This window comes from Pan paniscus, chromosome 7 (genome assembly GCF_029289425.2).
Source record: "Pan paniscus chromosome 7, NHGRI_mPanPan1-v2.0_pri, whole genome shotgun sequence".
NCBI lineage: Eukaryota > Metazoa > Chordata > Mammalia > Primates > Hominidae > Pan > Pan paniscus.
This window is the reverse complement of record NC_073256.2, coordinates 141,563,726-141,579,870: the sequence shown is the minus strand read 5'-3', so window position 1 is coordinate 141,579,870 and position 16,145 is coordinate 141,563,726. Positions and strand designations below refer to the sequence as shown.

The following is a 16,145-nucleotide window of genomic DNA, read 5'->3' as shown; positions in this document are numbered from 1 at the left end:
GTCAAAAACATCTTATATTTTACTATTAACACATGGCTTGTTTGGAAGTATATTTCCTATTGCCAAGTACTTGGAGGATTTTCTAGAAGACTGATTGTTATTAATTTCAATTTCAATTTGGCCAAGAGCATAGTAACATTTTAATCTTTTAATATGTATTGAGACTTATTTTATGAAAAAGCATGTGGTGTATCTTGGTGACTATTCCTCATACCTTGGAAAATAATCTGTATTCTGCTGTTGTCAGTTGGGTATAAATTATGCAAATGTCAATTAATTAAAATTGGTTGATAGTATCGATAGTAGTTGCTCATTCTTCCACTAACTACCAAAAGAGGAGGTTATAGTTTTCAACTATTATTGTCATTTCTCTATTTTTTCTTTTAGTTTTGGTCAGTTTTTGCTTAATGAACCTTTGTGATTTGTGTGCATATTTATTTTGAATTGTTCTTTTTTTTTGATGAATTGACACTTTCAGTATTTAGGAATTAGAAAATTAGTTTTTAGGCCAGGCGCAGTGGCTCACACCTGTAATCCCATCATTTGGATCACCTGAGGTCAGGAGTTCGAAACCAGCCTGGCCAATGTGGTGAAACCCTGTCTCTATTAAAAACACAAAAAATTAGCCGGCATGGTTGTGCACGCCTGTAATCCCAGCTACTCAGGAGGCTGAGGCAGGAGAATCGCTTGAACCTGGGAGGTGGAGGTTGCAGTGAGCCGAGATTGTGCCACTGCACTCCAGCCTGGGCAACAGGGCAAGACTCTGTCTCAAAGAAAAAAAAAATTAGTTTTTAAAAAGTTAGAAAATAAAGTCCCCCTTTATCTCTAGTAATACTCTTTATCTTGATACCTACTTTGATCATTTTTTTCAATAATTAAGGTTTGACTCTGTCACTGAGGCTGGGGTGCAGTGGCACACTCATAGCTCACTGAAGCCTTGACCTCTCCGGCGCAAGCAAACCTCCCACCTCGGCCTTCCAAGTAGCTGGGACTACAGGCACACGCACCCACACCCAGCCAATTTGTAAATTTTTTGTAGAGATGAGATCTCCCTATATTGCCCAGGCTGGCATTGAAATCCTAGGCCCAAGTAATCCACCTGCCTCTGCCTCCCAAAGTTGTGGGATTATAGGAGTGAGCCACCATGCCCTGGCAATTTTATTCTGTAGCTATAATTACAGTGCTTGTTTGTCAAAATGAAAACAGAAGAAAAATAACAAAACTGTTGATTATCAATCATGTATTAAAAGTAGTAAGAGGTTCCATAACACCAAATAGACCAGTTCTAATGTTTTCCCTAAGATAAATTTAGCAGCTCTAGCTTCTTCAGTGTTTATCAAAATACAAAAGAACAAAGTAGAAGTCATCTTTATAGATGGCAGATCAGACCCCCTGCAGGCTGAGAGAGAGCAAGCTGCATCACACATGGAGATGGGGTGCTCCTGAGGGGCTGTGGGTTTAGATGGGCAGCCTGCCCAGCTTGCACATGCTGCTGCCAGTGAGGCCCCAAACACCTCGCTCGTGTGTCTGAGCAAGTGTGAATGCTGGGGATGAAGGGCCCATTTTGGCCTCATGCTGACTAAGGGACAGTGGGGCCCTGCATCTCCCGAGCTGGCCACAGCAGGTGGGCACGTGGGGTTGTCGGCCTGGGGGAGAGTGAAATGGCCATGAGCTCCAAGCCCAGCCCCTAGTAACCTTGGGAGCACAGGGACAAGCACAAGGCTGTGGAACACAGGGTGACCCACGGACAAGTGAGTTGTGGGGATCTCTATTGTGACCATGCGGAACTGACTGTGGGCTGCCACTCCACTTCCTCACATTCCTGAGGGGAACGACTGAGCTGGCAACTCAAACTGCATACCTAGGCTAGGCAGGTCTCTCTCCTTCCCATGTGGTCAAATTTTCTTGGCTTGGATTTTTAACTGTTTTTTTAAAATGCACTGAGTTCTGGTTAAAAACCACCCACCTGGCCGGGCACGATGGCTCATGCCTGTAATCCTAGCACTTTGAGAGGCCGAGGAGGGTGGATAACGAGGTCAAGAGATTGAGACCATCCTGGCCAACATGGCAAAACCCCGTCTCTACTAAAAATACAAAAATTAGCCAGGCGTGATGGCTCGTGCCTGTAGTCCCAGCTACTCAGAAGGCTGAGGCAGGAGAATCACTTGAACCTGGGAGGCAGAGGTTGCAGTGAACTGAGATTGCACTACTACACTCCAGCCTGGCGACAGAGTAAGACTCCATCTCAAAAACAAAACAAAACAAACAAAAAAGCCAACCAACCACCAAAATGGATCTCAACACATCTCAAAAGCCAGGGGCACACCCTGCTCTCCCCACACAGTGACTCCTGGAGGCCAGATGCCCATGGGCCTACATCACTCCCCAACTCTGAACAGTGAGTTGATTTTACTTTTTACAATAAAAGCTGAGTAATATTGCATAGGAGTACCAGAAACTGCCATATTGGAAATAAAAACTATTTACATTAAATAAAAAGACTGGCCGAAGTCTGTGTCTTCCACATTTATAGCACGGTGAGATGCACATGGTGACTCAACCACGGAGGCAGCTTCTGGCACTCACACCATGAACTACACATTTGCTACATGAGAGTAAAGTGGAAGGCAAGAGGAGGAGTGAGAGGATCGGGGTTCGTGTTCACTTCTGGTTTGGGAGCTGCTGGGACAGCAGTCCAGTCCTTCACAGAGCCCATCGCCGCTGATGGTGCGGGTAGCCTGAATATACCAGTTCCTGTGGTGTAGGGAGTGAGCCCCAACGTGTCTGTGATCCCGGCTACGTTCTTGGTGTTGGGGAGGCCCCGCTTGTTGGAGGACTGCATCCCAAGATTGACCCCAGCTAGCATCCTCATGAGCCCCTCCTGGGCCTCGTCCATGAGCTCTCTGTCATTGCAGTCCACCACGAGGATCAGGCCTTGTGTGCACTGGAAGTAGTGGCCTTGTCCTGGCCACCCACATCCCACAGGCTGAAGCTGATGTTCTTGTACTCCGCATTCTCCACGCTGAAGTCTAAGGTGGGGACGGTGGTCATAATCTCGCCCAACTTCAGCTTGTACAGGATTGGCGTCTTCCTTGCAGCGTCCAGGCCCACCATGATGATGGGCACTTCTTTTGTGCCAAAAAAGCCCTTTAAGAAGTTGGTGAAGATGTCCCCCATGCTTGCGAGTGGGTGGAAGGACACTGGCCAGGGACACCTCAGTGGCAGCTCCCCCAGCCAGGCATTGGTTTCGCTCCCTACTTTGGTCTTAATAGAAACACAACAGTTCTCTTATGCTTATTTTTTCATAAAATCTTTTCTATCCTTTTGCTTTCAAATTATCTGTGCTCTTGTGTTTAAAGCACATCTCTTATAGACAGCATATAATTGGATCTTGGCCTTTTAAAATCTAGTTTGACAATATCTGCCTTTTAATTACAGTGTTGTTTGGTCCATTTTTATTTAATATAATTAGTCACATGGCCGAGTTTAAGTTTAACGTTTTGCAATTTGTTTTCTCTTTGTCACATTTGTTTTTTGTTTCATTGTTGGACCTTCCAAAACTAAGCAAAGAGAGGATCACCTTAATCAAATCAGGGATTAAATTATTAGAAGCCTCAGTCCTTGGGAGGGATGTTCTAGTTCCTAGTTGCTGTTACACCTAAGTATCAGCCTTTCATGTTTTCCAACTAACAGTCTTGAATATTTTCCCAAGCTGCTCCTTTTTGGAGAGCCGTGAGCCTTATTTTATTTCTCTCCAGTCCTGTGAGAATCCCCAAAACTCTACTCAGCTTCCCGGAAGCTCAGCTTTTGCTTTTGGAATCAGCAGCCAAATTGAGCAGTAAAGGAGCTGCACTTCCCTGGCTTTACTGGATCTTGTCCTGTAAGCTCTTTGCCTTGGTAACTTTCTAATGCTTTCATGGGCATTCTTCATATTTTGTTTAGGTTTTTTTTTTTTTTTTTTTTTTAATCATCTTCAGCAGGATGGTTGGTCCAAAACAACCTAGTCAGTATTGCTGGAAGCAAAACTCATCATTATCATATGTTATTATTTACAGAAAAAACAATTCATAGATGTCATGGCCTCATCTGGTAATCTAGCCTGTATAACTTAACTGCTATATAACTTGGATAAGTCATTGCCCTGCCCTGAAACCTGAGTTCCAACACTGGCCAAACACTCAGAAACATTTGGTCTTTTGTATGTTTTTTGGGATCTTGCAGGGGTTAACTCCAAAAATAATTTTGTTTTGGTAGTTTTTTTTTTAATTCTATGAAATTAACCTACATTATTAGTGATTATGTAATTAAAGTTCTGAGGCAGGTAACAATTTTTATTAACCGAAAGGGTCAATTCGTTTGATGTAATCACAGCGTGTTATCAATAGCAAAACTTAATTTTGCTTTGTGCCCATATTTCTCCCTAAATATTATTTATTTGCATTTAACTTATTTTAGCTTAACAGAGATTTACCCAACCCTCTAGTGACATTTTCAGGACATGATTTTAAATGACACCTGTTATCCAGTCCCATCACTTTGTCTTATTTATGTTGTTGTTTCCTCAGGATTGGAACAAGTGACATGTCATGATTGATTGATTTATTTGTAAAGAGTTTGGTTTAGGGAGCATTGCATTGGAAATATACAAGTAAATTTGGTTTCAAGCATCCTAATCTGTTTTTCACTCGATGAACTGAGATTTTGATTCCTTTTTAATAAAAAGCAGGGAATGTCATGTAAGAAAGCACCCAATGAAAGCAGAACCCAGAAGGAAGGGTGAGGTGGGAGAAGCTGGCTGAGAGGGAGAAGATGTCGAAAAACTTTGGGAGATCAAGTTTGTCATGGAAAGGGCAACGGGCTGGGAGCTAGAAGACCTGGGTCCTAGTCTCAGGGCTTCTGGCTGTCAGACTTTGGATAGGTCACTTCTGCCAATGGGAAGCGCAGGAAGGTAAGGGTAGAGAGAGCAGTTCTGAGCAAAGTCCATGTCCAAGGGAGGTGGAGGGTCTCTTTACCCAGTTAATTCTGAGGGTTTCCAAACAGTAGATATCCCAGGCCTTCCTTGCATGTACTCTAGGATCAATCTACCAGTAACTTCCTATCTCTAGCCCTCAGTTTCTGCATGTATAAAATAAGGAAATTGAAATCAGTAATCTTTAAGGCCTCTTATAAGCCCCAAAATTTCAAGACTTTGAAAGGAGATTTTAAGATCTTACCCAGCTTTAGAAGTTTGGAGGACCTTTGAAATTGATGCAAAATGTTGTGTGTCATGTGTGTATACAGATGTGCATTTTTCTGGGGAGAGGGTTCTTAATGTCATCATTAGGTTCCAGTATGTTCCATGAATGCAAAAATATGAAGAAACCAATGGAAAATTAATCTAGTAATTTAATTATAATACTCTAACAAGCATCTTATTGAATAGCTTCTGAGTGTTCATATGGGCACATAGACGAATAAGATGCAGTTCATGCCTTTGAGGAATGGTTAGTCAACACATCGTCAACAGAAGTTGTATTGGTTCTCCTGGGATGTGTTGAATTGGGTCAAGAAATTCTGGGTCCTAGTCCTAGTTCCTGTAATATTTGGCTGTGACGCTGACCCTCAGTTTGCTCAACCAAGAAATAGATTTAATAAAACATATTTTGCTCCCTCCTTAAAGTGGTTCATTCGATCTATAGGTTAGAGCCGTGTTAGTTACAAGGGATACAGCTGTGAATGAAACTGAGTCTGCCCCATGGAACATAGATCAGTTGGTAAGCTGTGGATTTGATTTTCCTGGGATAAATGTTACAGTGTGGGTGAGAAGTGAGAAATAGATACTGTTATTCACCTCAGACAGGAGCCTGAATAAATGGCTTTATTTTCTCTCCTCCTCTTCTTTTTATATTAAATTGAACTCAGAGAATAAAAAAGCATCTAGACCACCCATTTGCCCACTATGCTTCCTGAATACAGAGAGATAACAGAGATGGGAACTGTGAGGTCTCTCTAAGGGACAGCCATATGTGTTTTGCAAAGTGATCTCTGGGCTTTAGGAGATAACGTTGGTTGGAGGATGCTGGAGGCAGCTGCTGGGAACTGAAAAGGATTGAGAGTATATAATGATACTCCCAAAATGATGGGTTGAGCATGGGATAAATGGCATTATTTCAAAAGCACATAGAAATAATAACTATATTACTAAATATTTAACAGCCTTCTAAAATAATATAGGGGCATCTCTATAGGCTAGAAACAGAGAAAGAAAACAGTAAACCATCAGCAGTGTGTATATTAGGGACAGACACTTAAATGAATATATTTAGTAGTCTATATGAGATAAAAGAATGAATAAAATTCATTGATTTTTGAACAAGGACAGTGATTATGAAGCAAGAACAAGCAGTTAATTTGTTATTTTAACAAGTGCAACATTCTGAAGATTATAGAAGAGTAAATCTGTAAACTCTAAGGTTAATTATTAAAAGATAAAGAGGTAGAAAAGTTGAAAGTAAAGATAAGTAGAGGGGACAGAGCAAGAAGATACAACATAGGGGTTAAAAAAGATAAAATAAGGTGCTGGAAAATGACATGTGAAAATTTACTGCCTGAGATATTCCCAGAACTGAGGAAAGACTTGAGCTCTCAGAACAACAAAAAAAGATCTACAAAATGGAATTCAAAACAAAACAAAACAAAATCAAACCTGGGCACAATGTAGCACTGCTTCAGAATAAGCTCCGAAAGGGAAACCTAACAGCTACCATAGAGGAAAAGCAGATTACCTCCAAAGGGGTACAATCAGTGCCATCAGCTTCTCAGGAGCCACATCAGATGCCATGAGACAATAAAGAACCAGCCTCAAAGTGCTGAAGATATGTATCTTTGAAGCTGAAATTCCATATCTAGCCAAGTCTGTGTTTTAACAAGACTTCTAGGAGATCCTGAGGCATGCTGAAGTTTGAGAACCACTAGGCTGCAGCATGCTCTCCACAGACATCTAAGGGAGGACTTTTCCATTCTCAATGACTCACTACTAACTCCTTTGCTCCTGCAAATGCCTGGAACTTGGCTTGCCAAATTCTGCTCACTTTTGCCAACACCTGGAGTGGGTGGCATAACAGGGATATATCTTAACCTAAACGAGTGAAATCACAAGGGGGTTGAGTTTCAGACATTCGTAAGGTAGGTTGGAGTGGGACAAGGAGGGGCTGAGATAAGAGGCGTTATTTGGGGATCCAGATGGCTTTCCAGCAGCCACCTACATTATATGGGATGTCGCTTACTTGGGAAACAGACTTGGTCTGTGGGGAAGTGAGTCATCCTCATCTTCCCTCAGCCTCAGTACTCTAGAAGTGGAGTCTTCTCTGGCTGAGCGTGTGTCTATGTGTTTAATGATTTCTTTGCACCAAGCCAGAGGTTGAAAGAAAGTTTGCAATAAATGTATATAAAGGGCGTGAGACCTACTTGCTTGGTTTTCAAAAGGTTTATTTTCATTCTTTCTGGGAGATGCCCTGAAGAAACTCTTTAGAGATCTTTCCTGCCAGCTAGTTCAGGTATTTACTGTCTGGCTTTTCTAACTCTGAGTCCAGTTTTCTGCCTGAAGGACTTTTGTCATTTTTGAAGTGTTTATTTTTCCCTTTGGGTAAAAGTGAAGAAAAAACGTGACTTTCTATCAGTTAGCAGTGGAGAAGTGGTTTGAAGCTTTGCTTTTCAAACACAGTGGTGATCAGAGTTGTCTCATAGGGACCCAGAGCCTGGAACTAAGAGGAGTGGGTGGAAGATGGTCTGGAAGCCCGCAGCATCACTGTGTCCTGTGCCTTGGGCTCAGTCCGAGGTTAGATTGTCTTACTCATCTGACAAAGAAATGCGTTTTGGATGCAGGGACGAATGAATAAGTGTTCTTATTTTCTGGTTGATTTGGTTTCTGTTTCCTGGCACCTAAGGCAAAATGATCAGTCCCTTGATAAATACTTTAAAATCTTTGTATAGCATCCTATAGCATGCAGAGCGCTTCTATGCTCACTGTTTTTGACTGAGCCTCCCAGGGGCACTCTGAAACTTGGATAAAAAGTGTCACCCAGTTCCGCCTTTGGGACAAAGAAGCTGAATCTTGGGAACGTTTAAAAGTATACATTCAGGAAGGTGCTGAATCTGGACCAAGAGTCTGTCTCTTTAGATTTTCTCCTCAGTTAGGCAGGTAATGGAGCAAATTCATCTACCTTCCATTCAGGGCAGGGGAAGGAGAGAGTTTACTAGAAAACCATAACCATGAGAGTGATAAGGTCCTTGCTGCTATGGAGAAAATGAATTATCTGGTCCCTGCTTGGCCCCTTGTGTCATTACCAACTGGTAACAACCTGGAGGCAAGGGGAATAAAGAGTTTGTCATCTCAGTCTCCAACATTAATTCCTTGAAAGGGGTCTGAATACAATAGAGAAAATTGTATTTTCAGCCATGCTTGCTCAAAAAGTAACGCTATTTAAATCAAGGGCATAACATTAAATCACAATTACAATTCGATGAAAGTACCTGGAGAGGAAAAGGATAATGTAGTGTGGGTTTGGGGTGAATCAAGATTAAATAGTCACTGTTGATTATGATAAAGAAGGAGAGAGTAGTGAAATAGTTACTTCTGGAAAACTGCGATGCTACCACTGAGTATCCAAAGGCTACCCAGGGTAAATTTGGAATCCATTTTTCATTTTCCTTACTAGTTGTTCTGCACTGGTTAATAAATATAACTTTGCCTTTCACCCCCATCTGGGGTACAGGAGAAAGTGATCAAAGGATCACATTTTAAAAATGGGTTTTATTATTTAAATGACTGATCTTCTCTTTTTATTACTATTGTTTGAAAACAGCTGAGATCTTTTTTTCTGATTACCGTGCTACAGATGTTTATTGCAGAAAGTTTGGAAAAAACAGAAAAGCATAAAGAATGTAAAAATCACCTGTAGTTCTACCACGCGAACAGCAGTAATATTAAGGTGGTATTGTATTTACATCTAAAATTTCATCCCCACACCCATACACAATCCGCTAATTATCCCAGTTCTCATCAGCCTAGGGTGGCTACTAAAGCCACTTTAGGGAGAAGTCTTTCTTTTCTTCTCTTTATACCCTGTCCTCTCTTTGGAGGGACACATTGCCAAGGCTTAAGGAAGGTGGTGAACAGTGCATCCTGATTTGCTAGGGACTTTCTGGTTTTAGCATGAAAAACTCTACATCTTGGAAACACCTCAGTTCTATAGGCAAACTGGGATGGCAAGTTTACCTCTAACTCCTCCTCCCACCGCATCAGCAGAAAGCAAGACTGATTCGGTCCTGGAGAGCTGGTGGGAGGCTGGCACTTGGCGGCCATGTTGCTCTGTTGAACAAGGCTAATGTGCTAAGGTCACTGCTCATTCTTCTCAGGGCTCTTGCTTCCTGTTGGGTCTGTGCCCAGGCACAGTGAGTCTCCTGAGCTCACCATTCCCTGCCTGCCTCAGCAGCACCTAAAGCAAAAAGGCAAAGCAGTGGATTGGTTAATAAGTTAGTCCTGCTATGCTGGTCCATCTACCTTCCATTCAGGGCAGGAGAGGGAGACAGTTGACTAGAAAACCATGACCTTGAGAATGATAGGGTCTTTGCTGATATTGAGAAAATAAATTCTCTGGTCCCTGTTTGGCTCATCAAGCCTGTTGCCAGCTGATTACAACCTGGAGGCAAGGGGAATGGGTATTTGTCGTCCCATCTCCAACATGCAAGTGCCTTGATGCGCAGATCCCTTTAAAGCAATGAGAAAACTAAGGGTTTTTGATGTGGATGCTAGGTTGAGTTCTAGTGTAATGTAGCTCATTGTAGTATTATCAGACATGAGCTGAATGCTTTGTATATTGTGAATTGAAACATATGAGAGAAATTTTTATTTGCTGGGGAGACTGATTAGAAAATCAGTGAATTTGGGTAGTAATGGCTTGTGATTCTTGCAACAAGCTGGTGGATTTCCTAAGGGCAGGGTATGACTTGATTTGGTGGCTCTGGCTCAGTGAAGGCTGAATCAAGGTCAAACAAAGATGAGGCCTCTCACTGGAACCAGCTTTGGCAGTCATGGAGCAGGTGTGCTAGTGTACTATCTTCCCTCTGCTCGCTTTTGCCTCTGTAGCTCCACCATCCTCCCTTTTCCCACACTTTATCTAGACACCTGGCACCAGCCCTTGAGGAACTCTTCAAGCCCTAACCATGCTTCCCATCAAAACTGACTGTCCTGAGGTCCCTTCCCTCAGGGGGTGGTACAAACAGCAATGACGAATCGAGCCTGCCCATCTGGGTGAATTTAGTGTCTTGGCAGCTCCTTCTGCCTATGCCCAAGGTCCCCACCCTCCTCTAAGAGCCTGGCACTGATACTTTCTGAGTAGGAGTTTTACTGCGTTCTGACTCCCATCTTCACTTTGTCTCTTCTTCCTCTTTCTGATTTTCCCACGTTCTATCCTGTCTCCTTCTCTGCCTGGGAACTTCAGAGTCAAGGTCAAGTTGGATGGTCTTCCTGACTGGTTTTGGTCTCTACCCAAATTTCTATGAGTTTTATTTTTTATTTATTTATTTTTTTAAACTACCCCACATCTCTTGATTCCTGCCCAATCTTCAAGCGTTCTAAACCACCAAGGCCAACAGCACCTGAGAAACCAGCAGAAGCCCATCTCTGGCAGCCGTACCAGCCGGCCCATACTCAGAGCAGAGAGCAAGGAATTTGCTTGGTTCCCAAGACAACCATCGCAGATCTAGAGGGGGAAGCTGTTCAGTGACAGAGCAATGGGTTTCTCTACTGATTCCTTTCACTGGGGTTCTTGTGGCTTAAGAGATGGGCCCCAAAGGGAGGTTAGATATGGAGCCAGCATGTTAGATCACACAATGACTGGAATTTGTTCTGTCTCTCTGCAACACAGAAAGCAGTTTCACAGCCATAATCTCTATGCTCACACCAAAGGCCTATGGGAGGGACAGCCATGGGCAGGAGGCTGATGCAGGCAAAAGAGCATCAGCTGTGAAGCCTGGCTGTTCAGGGTTCAAATTCTGACCCAGTGAGTCACTAGCAGAGTAACCTTGGACAGCTACTAAACCTCTCATCTAAATTGAGGAAAATGCCTTTCTCACAGGGTTAGGAAGATTAAATTATATAATGCATTAATACACTCATCAGGGAATGTGGCCTAATAAATAATAGGTGTTACTACTATGTCTTTTTTTAAAGTTTATTGTGGGATCAGAATATTGACAGAGCTGTATCGTTAAGAGCAGTATTCCCCTTGCTAAAACTAATAGGCAGCCCAAGCCTGGCTCCATCCAACCACCTCTTCCAATGCTCTTTAACTGGTGGTGCTTTATGACACCAAGCAATAAATGATGATTATTGTTTCCACTGAATACAGTAAGTTCCTTGATTGGTTTAACATACATAGACTGCCTGAGAGAATAAAAACATCACCATATAATAGGTTAATGGTGAATTAAGGTCTTCGTAGTTGTGGCGGGAGAAAAGGGTTGGCTGCTGGAAACAGTATGGTACCCTGGAGGCTGCATATGTACACACTTAAGAATTCACATCACCTTTAGCAGAAGATTAGAATTCAATGGATATGAATGCTTATGCAGAATCTTCTCTCCCCCGACATAAATTTCACAAGGAATCTCCTCCATTACTTGATCTTCTAGGGGCTGTTCAGGGCACTTGTGTCCCTGTTTGAAAGTGTAACTACTTTTCTTGAAGGTGCTATTAAATGTTTTCATTGGCTGTGGTTGTGCAAAGTCATTTTGGAAAGGAAGCTCCATGGAACTGAGGTTGGTCCTGCTTTGTTTGACGCTGGAGGTCAGCGACCCACAGTGGTGGTCATGGATGCACTGGGAGGTGGTGGAGGAGTGCCGCGTCTTCTAGTAATTGTTCAGTTCTTCTGAGAAGTCTGCCAGATCTGCAGAAATGTCTTTGTCCCTTAGCGAAAACAGTTCATAATAAGGAGGATCAAACATTTCTTGGAACCCGGTTTTATGAAAAGCAGTTTTGCAAGCCATGACCTTTTCTTGAGGCTGTTTCACTTGTACTAAAACAGAAATAATGAGAAAGACCAAGACAATCTCTGAAGTAATGCCAATAACTGTCCCATGAGTTTCAGTGATTTGTTCAAATAGTCCTGCCTTTTCTCTTTTCTTTACAATGATTTTCATCCCAAGGGTATACACAATTTTGGACACCATTACAGACTAAAGGATTATTGATGCACATGTTGCTATGGCAAAAGACAGTGCTGCCTGTGCAGGGAGCTGATGATCCAGCAATTTTACTTTTAGCTATATACTCCAAAGAATGGAAAGCAGGAATTCAGTTACTTGCACACCAAAGTTCACAGCAGCATTACGCACAATAGCCAGAAGGTGGGAACAGACATGTGTTATGCTCAACAAAGGAAGTAAAGAGAATTTGAGCTAAGCCGACTACCTTCATCTGCCCACATTTGTATCACGCCTATTCCTGTTTTAAGCATTCCATCATTGGCCACAGTGCTGCGAAACTTGGCCTTCAGGTTTTCAATAGAACTGCTTTCATCGTAGACTGCAACAATGTCTCTCTTGGATCATTTGAGTGCTCCATTGGATAATCTAGGAACCTCAAATCCTAGCTTTTGGAGTGGCTTTCATGGTCCAGATGCAATCAACGGCTTGGCCAGGTTTTGTTTTCTCTTCTTGTTGTACCTGACTAGAGTGCACTATTCCATCGGCTCTCAAGAGCTCAAACCCACAATCTCCTAGGTAAGTAAAGTCTGGATTTGGAATAAATGAATATTAGTTCTTTTCATCAGAACTAAACTTAATCCACATGAATCTCCCTGTTGATCTGATTAATGGAGGGTTTTTCATGCCGCAGTAATAATCTATAAGGGGAGAGAAACCAAATGGCCCATCTGGAACTTCCAAGGGATCAAACCGACACTCAAATGATGGCTCTATATAATAATGTTCATCGAAGCTCGATTCTTTCACGTGGAGCAGCTTCCAAAATGTAGATACACTCCTTGTTTGGTGGATATGAGACAGGATAATTTGGTGAAGCAAAATGACCTCATTGCTGGTTTGAATCCAAATGTCATACTGGATTGCAGGAATGTGCTTGATTCCAACATTTTGTCCATCTTTGAGGGCCGAGCAGAGCCCCTCCAGGGCCATGTTCCCTAGCTGCCCGGCGCTTCGCGAGGGGCTGAGGCTGCGGCGGCGCTGCTCCGTTCCCATAGCTGGCTAGCAGCTGCCTCCCCTTGGGGCAGGGCTCAGGTCCTGCCGCCTGCCATGCCCAAGGGGCGCCACCTCCTGCCCCTACACACACCCCCCATCCCCCCCCCCCCCGACAGGCGCCACCTCCTGCTCTGCAGCACCTGGTCCCACGTACAGCCAGGGGTAGGGGGGCAGAGGAGTGCGGATGTGCTGTGTGGGATCACTGAAGTGTTACTACTATATTTCAGATAAAGAAACTGAATCCTTAACACGTGAGTCATTTGTACAAGGTCATATGGCCAAATCGTAGCTAAGCTGGAACTCAAACCCTGCCTACTGATGTCTTACAACCATAAAAGAGGAAGGGAGAGAGGAAACTATGTGTCTTAAGCTTCTGAAAATAGCTGTCGGTTTCCAGAAGATTATCATGCCATATACCCAAGCCACAGGTCTAGGTTTTAATATCCTTTATTGAGCACTCACTATATGCCAAGAATTTAACTTTATTATCACATTCTTCATGGTTCACCTATAAGTTTGGGGCTATTACCCCCATCTTTCTATCTCAGAAGGAAGGTTAAATGTTTGAACTTGGATTTAAATCCAGTTCTGCGATGTTAATGGCTTGTTCTTAATCACTGTGCATGGCCTCTCCTTATGGCTCACATGCTCTAGTCCTTGAAGGGGTTATGATACAAGGCAGGAAAATAATACTAAACTTGGAAAGAGGCAGAAACCTGGTGTTACAGGTGGAGACAGGAGGCCTAGGGGAAGCGGAAAAAGCAGCTTTGGTAGGATTTGACCCTGGGGAGGACACACTCCTGACCTTTTTTTTCTTTTTTTTTTTTTTTTAAATAGAGTCTCACTCAGTTGCCCAGGCTACAGTGCAGTGGTGCAATCATAGCTCACTGCAGTCTCAAATTCATAGGCTCAAGCAATCCTCCTGCCTCAGCCTCCTAAAGAGCTGGGACTGCAAGTGCTCACACCACCACCCCTGGCAATTTTTTTTTTTTTTTTGTAGAGATGGGGTCTTGCAGTGCTGCCCAGACTGCTCTCAAACTTCCTGGCCTCAAGCGATCCTCCTGCCTAAGCCTCCCAAAGCTCTGGGATTACAGGTGTGAGTCACTGGGCCTGGCCCTTCCTCCTTCCTGTGTGCTTGTTCCTGATACATTCTTTTCTGCAGTCCCTGGTTTAAAAGATCCAGGCTTGAATCAAGTGCCAAAATATGGCTGCCAATGCTGGGAGTCTGTGAGCCAGAACCCCAATCTGATGAGAGTGATTTGAGCTAAAGCTCGACCACAGTTCCACAGCACTATCTTGTCAGTTAGGCTGCTTGGATGTCACCCGTGCCATTATCCTTCATTTTTTCCAAAGCAGCATTTCCCCATAAGGAATGACACAGATAACACCAGGGAATTGAAGAGTCAGTTGCCACTTGTTTTTGCATATCTATTCATGGAAGAAAGAATGTCAGGACAGTGACAAATCTTGGGCTTTGTCATCAGAGAACGGGGGTGGATTCTGGCTCTGCCACCACTTATTAGCTGTGTGACTTTGTAAAATTTACCTAACCTCTCTGACCATCTGTAAAATAGGAATAATTAGGGAAGAGGGGCCTGTGCCAAGGAAGACTGCACCAGTGATACCACCATCATCCATCATATCCCAGGATCTGATTCTTGCCTTGGAAAGCCCAGAGATGCACAATTGTCAGTGCCCAGGTGATGAGACCTTCCAGACTGTCTCAAGCTGAGTAAAATGCACACCTGAGTGAGGCAAACACCAGAATCCTGCTTGATTTACTTTACAGTGAAAAATAGTTCTGTCACATGGAGCAGAATGCTTGCATTAGCATGACTAGTCTGTTTGCTCCTGTCAACAACTCACTTGGGAGGTCAAACCTTCAATGGACAGTTGCTTTGATACGTATAAAGCAGAGAAGGCAGGCTTTGGATAATTTTGGGATAAGATCACTGGAGTAATTTAAAATTTGCTTTGAGGGCCTACTCTATGCCTGTTATAGGCTTGTGTCCCCCCCTCAAAAGGTTCATGCTTTGAAGCCCTAACCCCATGTACCTGAGGATGTAACTGTATTTGGAGATGGGGCTTTTAAATAGGAAATTAAGTTAAAGTGGGGTTGTTAGGGTGGGCCCTGTCCAGTCTGACTGCTGTCCTTATAAAAAGAGATTTGGTCACAGAGACGCATAGAGGGAAGATGGTATAAAGACACAGAGAGAAGACGACCATCCACCAGCTAAGGAGAGAGGCCTCAGGAGAAACCAACCCTGACAATACCTTGATCTTGGACTTCAGCCTCCAGAGCTGTGAGGATATACATCTGTTGTTTAAGCCCCCAAGTCTGTGGTATTTTGCTGTGGCAGTCCTACTAAATCATACACAAGGCAGCATGGTATAGGAGAATCTCTCAAAAATGGTCTTCCAATCAGCAGCAGTAGTCACACCTGGGGAGTGTTTCTAAAAACAAGGAGGGGGCCAGGTGCGGTGGCTCATACCTGTAATCCCAGCACTTTGGGAGGCTGAGGTGGGTGATTGCTTGAGGTCAGGAGTTCGAGACCAGCCTGACCAACGTGGTGAAACCCCCGTCTCTACTACAAATAAAAAAATTAGCTGGGTGTGGTGACAGGTACCTGTAATCTCAGCTACTTGGGAGGCAGAGGCAAGAGAATCGCTTGAACCCGGGAGGTGGAGGTTGCAGTGAGACGAGATCACGCCACTGCACTCCAGTCTGGGAGGCAGAGAGACTCGGTCTTAAAAAAATAAAAAGGAAGGGTGGGCACCAAAAGCTTGACCAGTATCAAAGGGTCAGTCCCCAGCAGGGAAGGCCGGGTGTGAGTAAAGCTCAGGCGTCCCCGTGGGTTTGTCTCTGTGCCCAACCCCAGTGATTGACTATGCTGAATCCTCCAGGG

General features: G+C 43.5%; 1 long non-coding RNA gene and 2 pseudogenes across 1 annotated transcript in view; 1 reads left to right on the top strand and 2 right to left on the bottom strand.

Annotated features, from left to right (window-relative positions):
- LOC129392971 (uncharacterized) overlaps nucleotides 1–16,145 on the top strand; it is a 125,533-nt gene that overhangs the window by 16,675 nt on the left and 92,713 nt on the right. The gene's annotated exons all lie outside the window — the stretch shown is intronic.
- Nucleotides 1,660–3,177, bottom strand: LOC100980656 (ADP-ribosylation factor 1-like; annotated as a pseudogene).
- LOC100994640 (neuropilin and tolloid-like protein 2) lies at nucleotides 11,582–13,315 on the bottom strand (annotated as a pseudogene).